The 8,710-nt window shown below is 38.2% G+C and overlaps 1 pseudogene; it reads right to left on the bottom strand.

Annotated features, from left to right (window-relative positions):
* Window positions 1–795: 795 nt before the first annotated feature.
* On the bottom strand, window positions 796–1,633 carry LOC125097278 (glycoprotein-N-acetylgalactosamine 3-beta-galactosyltransferase 1-like; annotated as a pseudogene).
* Window positions 1,634–8,710: the final 7,077 nt, after the last annotated feature.

Genomic DNA, 8,710 nt, shown 5'->3' with positions numbered 1-8,710 from the left:
GATGTTTTACTTAACATGGTGAACTGTAGGTTTAGTAATTTAACTGCTTTCTCCCCCCCCCTTTTAAAAAGATTTTATTTATTTATTTGAGAGCACAAGCAAGGGGAGAGGCAGAGGGAGAGGGAGAAGGAGGCTCCCTATTGAGCAGGAAGCCCGACGCAGGGTTCGATCCCAAGACCCTGGGATCACAGCCTGAGCTGAAGGCAGATGCCCAACCAACTGAGCCAACCAGGCACCCCCTAGCTACTTTATTTTCTTAGTGCCACTAAACATCTGGTCAGAAACAGGCAACAATATCTCTCATCCTGACCACTGTTTTAAAATACAACATATAAGAGTACTGTACCAAAACCATATTTTAAAACACTCTACCGCTCCTGCTAAAGCTTCAGTTTGCAGCCATTTTTATGGAAAAGTTCTAGTATCGAATACTCACTTAGAAAGAATCGCTCACTGGGACCCTAGTGTTGCCTTCAAAGATGCAGAGGTCTTTTTTCAGTATTACATTACACACCTTTGTTCTTTCATGGGTTTCTTTCGAAGGTTTTCCTCAGTTTGCTTCTGCACCTTTATTTTGTTTGTTTTGCTCATTTCCTTTAGTAGATTCTCAGGTAAGGTAAGTTGATAGCCATATAAATAATCATATGGATGAAAATGATCAACCACGTACTTAACACAGGCATAGCTATACCTTTCCATAGTGAGAAGAAATTGCAAAATCAGAACAGCAACTGGAATCCTCTATAGGAGGGACTAAGTTACATTTCCAAAGAGGTCTGCCCAGAGAAGCTTACATTAGATGGTGGGTTTTTTTTTGGGGGGGGGGGGGGTTGGCAAAAAGGGATAAAAAGCTTCTTTTCTAGTGGGATTTCTGGAATTCCCTTCTTCTATGTTTAGTATTTCCATGCATCTCCTCAGGGCTAAGACTTCAGAGGTGGAAATGTGTATTGATGTGCATTTAAACCACATGAACAAATCTCAAGGGGTCTTTGCTCAGCGCATACCTGCCTCCATTCACAGTAGCCCTGCTTCACATCACACTTGCATCTTCTCCCATGTAGATGGTTCTTCAGGATCATAGGTTATAAACAGCCATCTCAAGTCACCCAGTATGACATATATATCATCATCTGCTTTCATGAACCAGTCAGCATATTCTAGACAATGATCATGGACATACTGGAGGGCTTTAATTTTCTTCCGGTGCAATTGGTCTCTGCCTACTTTGATGCTTAATTCTTTAGTAGAAAAGCCTTTATTTTCTTCTGGGTTCACAAATCATGCTTTATTACAACAATGGGTCCTTGTAGCTCTGATATATTTGGCCACTTGTAGGATTTGAGGTCCTGTTGTAACCCAGCAAAGAATTTTCACCTGATATAAGGTTCCAGGTCCAGTGAACTGTGTTTCCATGTTTCTGATAACTAGTATCTGCTGTCAATGTCATCTGTCTTTCTAGATGATTCTGGCTGGTATCATCTGGATTTCTTACATGAGGGTAATTCTTCAGAATGTTAGGCTGGATATCACCCTCTTCTTCCAGCAAAATACTAAATAACTGAGAACCTAAGAAAAATAGGATTGCTGATCCAGAGAGTAAAGTTAAGTAATGCAGCCAAGAATTTGAGGCCATTTTCATTAGCATATTTTTTACTTACTAGGATGGTGAGACCAGTCCAGTTGGCAGAGACAGCCCAATGTGCTCCCATGCATGTGCTTTACTCTCCAGCATTATTTTTAATAAGCTGTTTGTATGTGTACATGTATGTGGGATTCTGTGTTACCTTATGTGAGCATATACATCGTTTCCATTACATTTATTGCTCTGTAACAACTGTGAAAGCTGTCAAATTTATCACTTTGAATCAAAGTTGCTCGTGGCAATTTTCAGGGTTATTAAATTTATTATAGGCTCATATCATAAATGAGAATTTTAGAAATCTCCAAAAATTCTTCCCAAAATCAACTTCAAAACAAAGATAGGTCTGTTAGGAATGGACTTCTAATGACTTTTAACAAACACTAAAATATGTAAATTGAGTTTCTTTTTCAGTTTTATGTTCAGAAAAAGGTATTATAGGCTTAATAAGGATATTTTATTTTGAAGCATTCTCTCTTCTAAATTGATTTGTTTTGTATTATGTCTCTGAAAAATCATTTCTAGATCTTCAGTTATTTAAATGTTGGGGTTGAGTTGATTACAGGGGTAGAAGAAGGGTGATAAATTTAAGGACCTTTCTTGTAAGGAATATTAAACATAGAGTCCCTCTCTGGGTGTTAGTTTAATCCATCTAATGAGACAATGCAAAAAAGGTCACATTTTTCAGAGGTAATAAAAGTAAGCATGGTCTGCCTGCATACACAACCAGAGCACTGACTGCAGACAACCGTATAAACAATTAATTATGCAAAGAAGTGAATCTGCCTGCAGTTATTAATCAACTGTTCTGCACCTAGCAGTGTGCTAGACGGCACATGATGCAGAGTGATGGCCTTCCAGATACATGCTAATTTCTCGGGAATTATTTTGGGAAATAAAATAACAAAAGCTATTCAAGTTAAAGGCAATTGGTATTTAAAAATCAATGTGCAGTCATTATTTGGTTTTCAGTCATAACCCCAAATCACTGCTCTACACTTGTCCTTTCCACTGACTTGAGGAGGTCACTTAAATTTACAAAGGGCCCTAAATCACAAACATAACTGTCTAGTAACTTTGGGATGGGTGGACGAAACTCAGATAGACAGAAAGACAAACTGAGTTATGTTCTTCTGGTTGTCTAAGAATATCACTTTGAAGGATTTGGCTGCTTTAAGTACTTCCTTAAAAACAAAACAAACAACACAACAACACCAACAATAAACCAGCTTTCCTCCTTAAAGAGAATGTTGTGCTTTAGCTTCCTTTTTAAACATTAGGATATAAAAATCTGACATTTGGATCAGCTTCAGGATTCCAAGAGGAAAGAGATGGCATGCTCAAATTAGGTATTTCAAAAAGCCTTTTATTTACAAAGAAAAGAAAAGAATTACCAGGGTAGAGGCAGCATATATGGAACCACAGGGGACAGAGCAGGAACCCAGTAGCAGCTGACGTGTCACCAGTCCCGGATCTGAGAGGCGGAATCACAGATGCTAACAGAAAGGAAGCAATGCAAGCATGTCTTGCAGAGATGAGAAGCAGGATCCATTTGTGGCTGTCATTTCTCCTTCCTCCTGCAGATGCTTTAAACATTTTAAAGTTGTCCTTCTTAGTTTTTTACCAGTAGATGAACTGGCATTTGAGGAGCTGAAAAGAGGATAAAGAAACAATCACTTCTTCCAGGATTTTACCACCGCTACTGTTCTCTCCAAGGCCCCTACTGATCTGACACTCAATCCAATGGACAACTATCTGCTCTTGTAGTTATCATGGAACTCTCAGTTATAAATGATAAAAATCTAGCTAAAATTGGCTTAAGAAAAAGGATAATTTGGATCATGTAATTGAAAAGTCTCAGTTCATAGCTTTTCCCCAATTGTTGTGAAATGACCTGGATGGTTGGCAAGCCATTCCTGTGAGCACAGAGATAACTGTCTGATGGTATGTGCCTGGGTCATGTTCTAACTCTGCGTCTATTAGGGGAATTTACTCCATATAGAGCACAAGAGCCAAAAGTAGAGGAAGCATGGCTCCCCACAGCAAAGCTAGAATGTTGTTGCCTGAAGAAGGGACAATCCATTAAAATCCATTACAGTTTTTACCTTGCTTGTCTTACTTGTGAGAAGTATTTGGCATAGATGGCCCCTCTATGAAATACTTCCTCCCTGCCTTCTTTGAGATTATTTAACTTTTTGACCACCATGGGCCATTTCTACCAGTACTCTCCGTAGTTCATATACTTGTGCCAAGATTTGTTTAGACCCACCTCTCTCCTTAGTCATGGCAGCCTACCCTGATCTCAGCCTAAATAAGCCCAGTGGTGGCTCATATTCCAACATTTCTAAACTCTTGGCTTCCACTGCCATTGCTTTGTCACCTTTTCCACCTTCTGGTCTTTGCTTCCAGTGAGGACAAGGGTCTGACCTCTGCAGATCCTGTATAGTGCCTACCAGGGGGATGCTGCAGCAGCTCCAGCACCAACTTGAACTTTGCCCTTTCTTACCCTGAAACAAAACCCCTTTCATGGGCTTCATATGACTTTTCTGAAGAAGTCTGGCATGAACAGGCATGTGATTATTTTATCTTGTGAGGCTGTGGCTAGGTGGGCAATGCATCACCTTTTACTTGCTTTCCCTCTTTCCTAGACTTACTTGTGTTTTTATCCATACTGTACTTGTCTAGGCATGGTACCCTAAAGAAAGTATCAGCACACAGCTTTGTCTCAACATTTACCTCTCAGAGAAACTGGCATAAGATACAAGACTCTTTCTTTGCCTGTCATGCAAATTTGATATTTACTGGGGGTACTTCCCAGGTCCTCTCCATTCCTCACAACCCACATTCTGCCTGGGGAGACCTCATCTGCTCTCATGATTGGAATCCCCCTGGACTCCTATGTCTCCATCCTAGGCTTTGCTCCTGAGTTCCAGAACCAGATCCAAGCAAACATCACTACTCAGATGCTCTGCGGGTATTCAAACACAATATGCCCATATGTCCAAAAGTTAAGTAATAGAATCTTGCACTTATTACTACAAATTGCTTGTGCTTTGACATTTCATATCTTGCAAATGATATCTTCAAGTAGCCAGGTGCCTAAGTTAGAAATCAGAATCATTGCTGACTCTATTCATCCCATGCTGTACAGCCTGTCTCTCCCCAGGCTTTGGCACTTCCATCACTTAAGGGCACCTTGGTCACATCCATCTTCATTTCATCTTCACTGTCACAGCATGTCCAAGCCATTCCCCCATTTCTCCTACAGCTCTCCAGCCCATTCTTTAGAGAGTGACCCTTGTAAAATACATCTCAAAGGCTTTCTTTTGTTCTTAAATTTTCCTTAGTATTATGTAGTCTGGATCTATTGTATTACTCCTGCATATCTTTCCGGCTACTTTTTCTGTCCTTATGAAATCTAGGCTTCGGCTCTACTGATTTTTTTTCCTCACGGTCCCATGATCTTTCTCACCTCCAAGTCTTTACATATTTATTTTCCTTGCTTGAAATGGCCTTCCCTCTCCTCTTCACTTTGTTGACTTCTACTCATACTTCAGTTATCAGTCTACATATTACTTTCTTCAGGAAGCCCTCCTGGATCTTTTCCATTAGTTCATGAGAACTGTTCTTGCTGTAGATTCCATGGTCCCCTGTGTATCTGCTCTCATTGCACTAGAGAATTTAATCAGAAAGGTTCACTGTCCTTCTCCTTTGTATATAGGGATGGGGCCTATATCTACCTTGTCCATAATTGCTTCCCTCAAAAAGTGTCATGGTGACTAACACACAGTAATTGCTTAAATATATACTGGAAAAAATAAAAAAAGAAAACCAACACAAAAACCTCACTTAAAATCATTTTTCTGATAGCAGGTTTCCAAAATTTCAGAAAACAAATGGGGATAGTCTTGCCTTTTTAGATTATTTTAGAAGTTCTCCTTAAGAAATGAAAGGAGATGGCATTTTAATGACTTTGAAGACACTGAACTCTAAGGTAAAATGGACTATCACTCATTCTAAGAAATAACACCACTAAGATGTGGATGCAATTCCTATTACATAATCCAAAGTTTCTCTGACTTCTGTTTTGAATGTTGGATTTGACAAAATATAGAGTGTAATGCTTATCATTTTAAAAAAGTTTTTAAGAATGGGTTTCACAGCAAGTGATTGTTGAAGGACTTGGGGTGGATTGCCTGCCAGGACATGGACTGTCACCCATACAGATGTTCCCATGACACACACTGCATCCTTACACACTTAGTGTCTCTCACTGTTAACAATCCATTGCTTGTCCACAATAGCCAAACTATGGAAAGAACCTAGATGTCCATTAACAGATGAATAGATAAAGAAGAGGTGGTATGTATATACAATGGAATACTATGCAGCCATCAAAAGAAATGAAATCTTGTCGATGTGGATGGGAACTAGAGGGTATTATGCTAAGCAAAATAAGTCAATCAGAGAAAACAAATTATCATATGATCTCCCTGATATGAAGAATTTGAGAGGTAATGTGGGTGTCTTGGTGGGTAGGGAAGGAAAAAATGAGAAACAAGATGGGATCAGGAGGGAGACAAAACATAAGAGACTCTTAATGTCACAAAACAAACTAAGGGTTACTGGGGGTAGGGGGTTAGGGAGAGGGTGGTTGGGTTATGAACATTGGGGAACGTATGCACTATGATTAGTGCTGTGAAGTGTGTAAACCTGGTGATTCACAGACCTGTACCCCTGGGGCTAATAATACATCATATGTTAATAAAAAATAAAAAAGTTAATTAAAAATGCAAAAAAAACCCCACTATGCCCACGAGGGGTGGGGGGACAATCCATTGCTGTGGTTGATATGGTCCTCTTTGGGTTTTTAATGTCATGATTGAAGTTGAGTAGGTTTGATCTATTATTGTTCTTCTAAAAAAGTTTTTGAGTGTCATTATTTTTGGTTAGCTTGTTTTTGTGCTGTTTTGCTACTTTATGTGGAGTCATGCATTGTTTCCATCTTACGTATTCCTGTATTTACAGTTTATCATCACTCAAATAGAAATTAATGATAGTGATTTGTAGGGTAATGAAATGAACTTTGGGTTCATAAAGAATGAGAACTTAGAAAATGTGGTAAGTTTCCAAAGATATCAAAATTAATAAAATCTACAAATGTTGAACATAATACAGTGCTGCATACATATAATAGTGTAGCTTTAAGCTATAAACACCGGAAATATATAAATTCACCTGCATGATGGGGGACGGGATGACACAGGGAAGGGTCTGCCCAGACAGGGACTTCCACTTTTCAATTCTAGGTCTAGAGCAAGCTCTATAAACTCAGCAAGGACTTCTTAATATCTAAGCATAGTATCTTCTAGAATCGCTTTCTCTTTAGTATTTAAATGCCTCAGTTGGCAATTTTGGAAGCGAATGGAAAAAACAGAGGGCAAGCACCATAAGACAGATACAAAACCTTATCCTGTGCACTGTTTTGCAGTTTTAAATGTAAATAGTTGTCTCATATATTATGAAGAGAATTGGTTTAAGTCTCTGAAAATCATTTCTAAGCTCTATTTTACTTGTACCTCTAAATTAAGCCAGGCTGCAGAAATTAAACTGTCTAGGAGATATATGACCAAAAAAGTCTTGTCAGCCAACAATTTCTACATTTACTTTCCTTACAGGATGAGAAAATAACTTTGAATTTTAGGTCATTTCATCCAGGCTCTGTACAAAGAATTATTCAAAGTAGTATCTTCTTCAATCTCAAGATTAACTCTATCTTCTAGAATGGCTCAAATGTGGCACCTTCCATGAAACTGCCCCATCTTTTCCTCCCCAGGCAGATCTAGCTCCATAGAGCTGCTCGCATGGCCCTTGGAAATGCCTAAGACAGCTCTCTCTCCCATTTGGACTTGGAGTAATTCAAGTGTAGAGGTTAGTATTTTGTTTCACATTGTAGCCCTGGGTCAAGCACAATACCAGTCTTTTTATAGCTAATCAGTAAATATATGCTGAGTGGTAGATGACAACTAAAGAGGCCTCTTGTAGAGACTATTAGAAAACCAGGGGCTGTGATTGTCGGGATGCTATATTAACACATATTTTAAAATATAACCTACTGTTAAGCCATGGTTCCATTATTTTATTCATTTTGTGGGTAGTTTTGATTATCTGAAATATGTCTAAGAGATACAATGATATATCCCAAAAGATCCTTCAATTCATTTCAAAGTAATAATTTTGAAGAGTTAATTATAAAACAAGGCAAAGTTTTGGAGAATAGTAACATCTTGGGGAAGTATATTTTGGGGGAAATAATGTCATTTTTTGTGTATATATAAGTGGATTTTGGATTAGATGGGAAATGTGATTTTTGAAGTGTTTTGGTTCGAAACTGTCGCATGTAAAATCTGAGTTAAAGATCATTCACATCACAAAATTAGTCCAAAGTCTCCAAAATGGAAATATAGAGTGAGAATCCCAGCAGATCCCTAGCTGTCCAAACTAAAGCAGACACTACACCAGTAATGCACTTCACATAAACCCCAGAGTGGATCTACTTAAGAAGACCTTTGAGTTTCCAGAGAATCAGACTCTTACTATAACTTGCATATTTAGCAAATACTTAAAATCAGTATATTCTTTTATCTTCAATTTGGGAAGGTATTTGAAAAATTGGGATCTAAAAGTATCTGCGTGTGTATGTGTGCACATTCGTGTATATGTGTGGACAATACTGTCGCCTCTTTATTACTTTAAGCATAGTCATGCTCTTTCATATGTAAATAAGATCCCATTCAGAAAAACGAGTTTTCATTTTACTACCACATTCTACTCAAAAATTAGTATGATTTTGTTATATTTATTAAATGTAGGTGAATAAACTGTATCATTTACATATTACTGAATAGATTTAGGCTTTATTTCCCTCTCCCTAAAAAATGTACAAAAAGTGAAGTAATAATTTTGAGAAAATGCAGGATTTGGGTTGAGTTCTTGCTAAGTATGAAGTAAAAATCATCCTCAAAAAATAGCTGCTTTTCTGTTGAGTTATCCTGGATCTTATGATTCCTA

The sequence above is a fragment of the Lutra lutra genome, chromosome 4 (assembly GCF_902655055.1).
Source record: "Lutra lutra chromosome 4, mLutLut1.2, whole genome shotgun sequence".
Lineage (NCBI taxonomy): Eukaryota > Metazoa > Chordata > Mammalia > Carnivora > Mustelidae > Lutra > Lutra lutra.
Note: the sequence above shows the minus strand (reverse complement) of the source record. Positions and strands in the feature narration are given on the sequence as shown.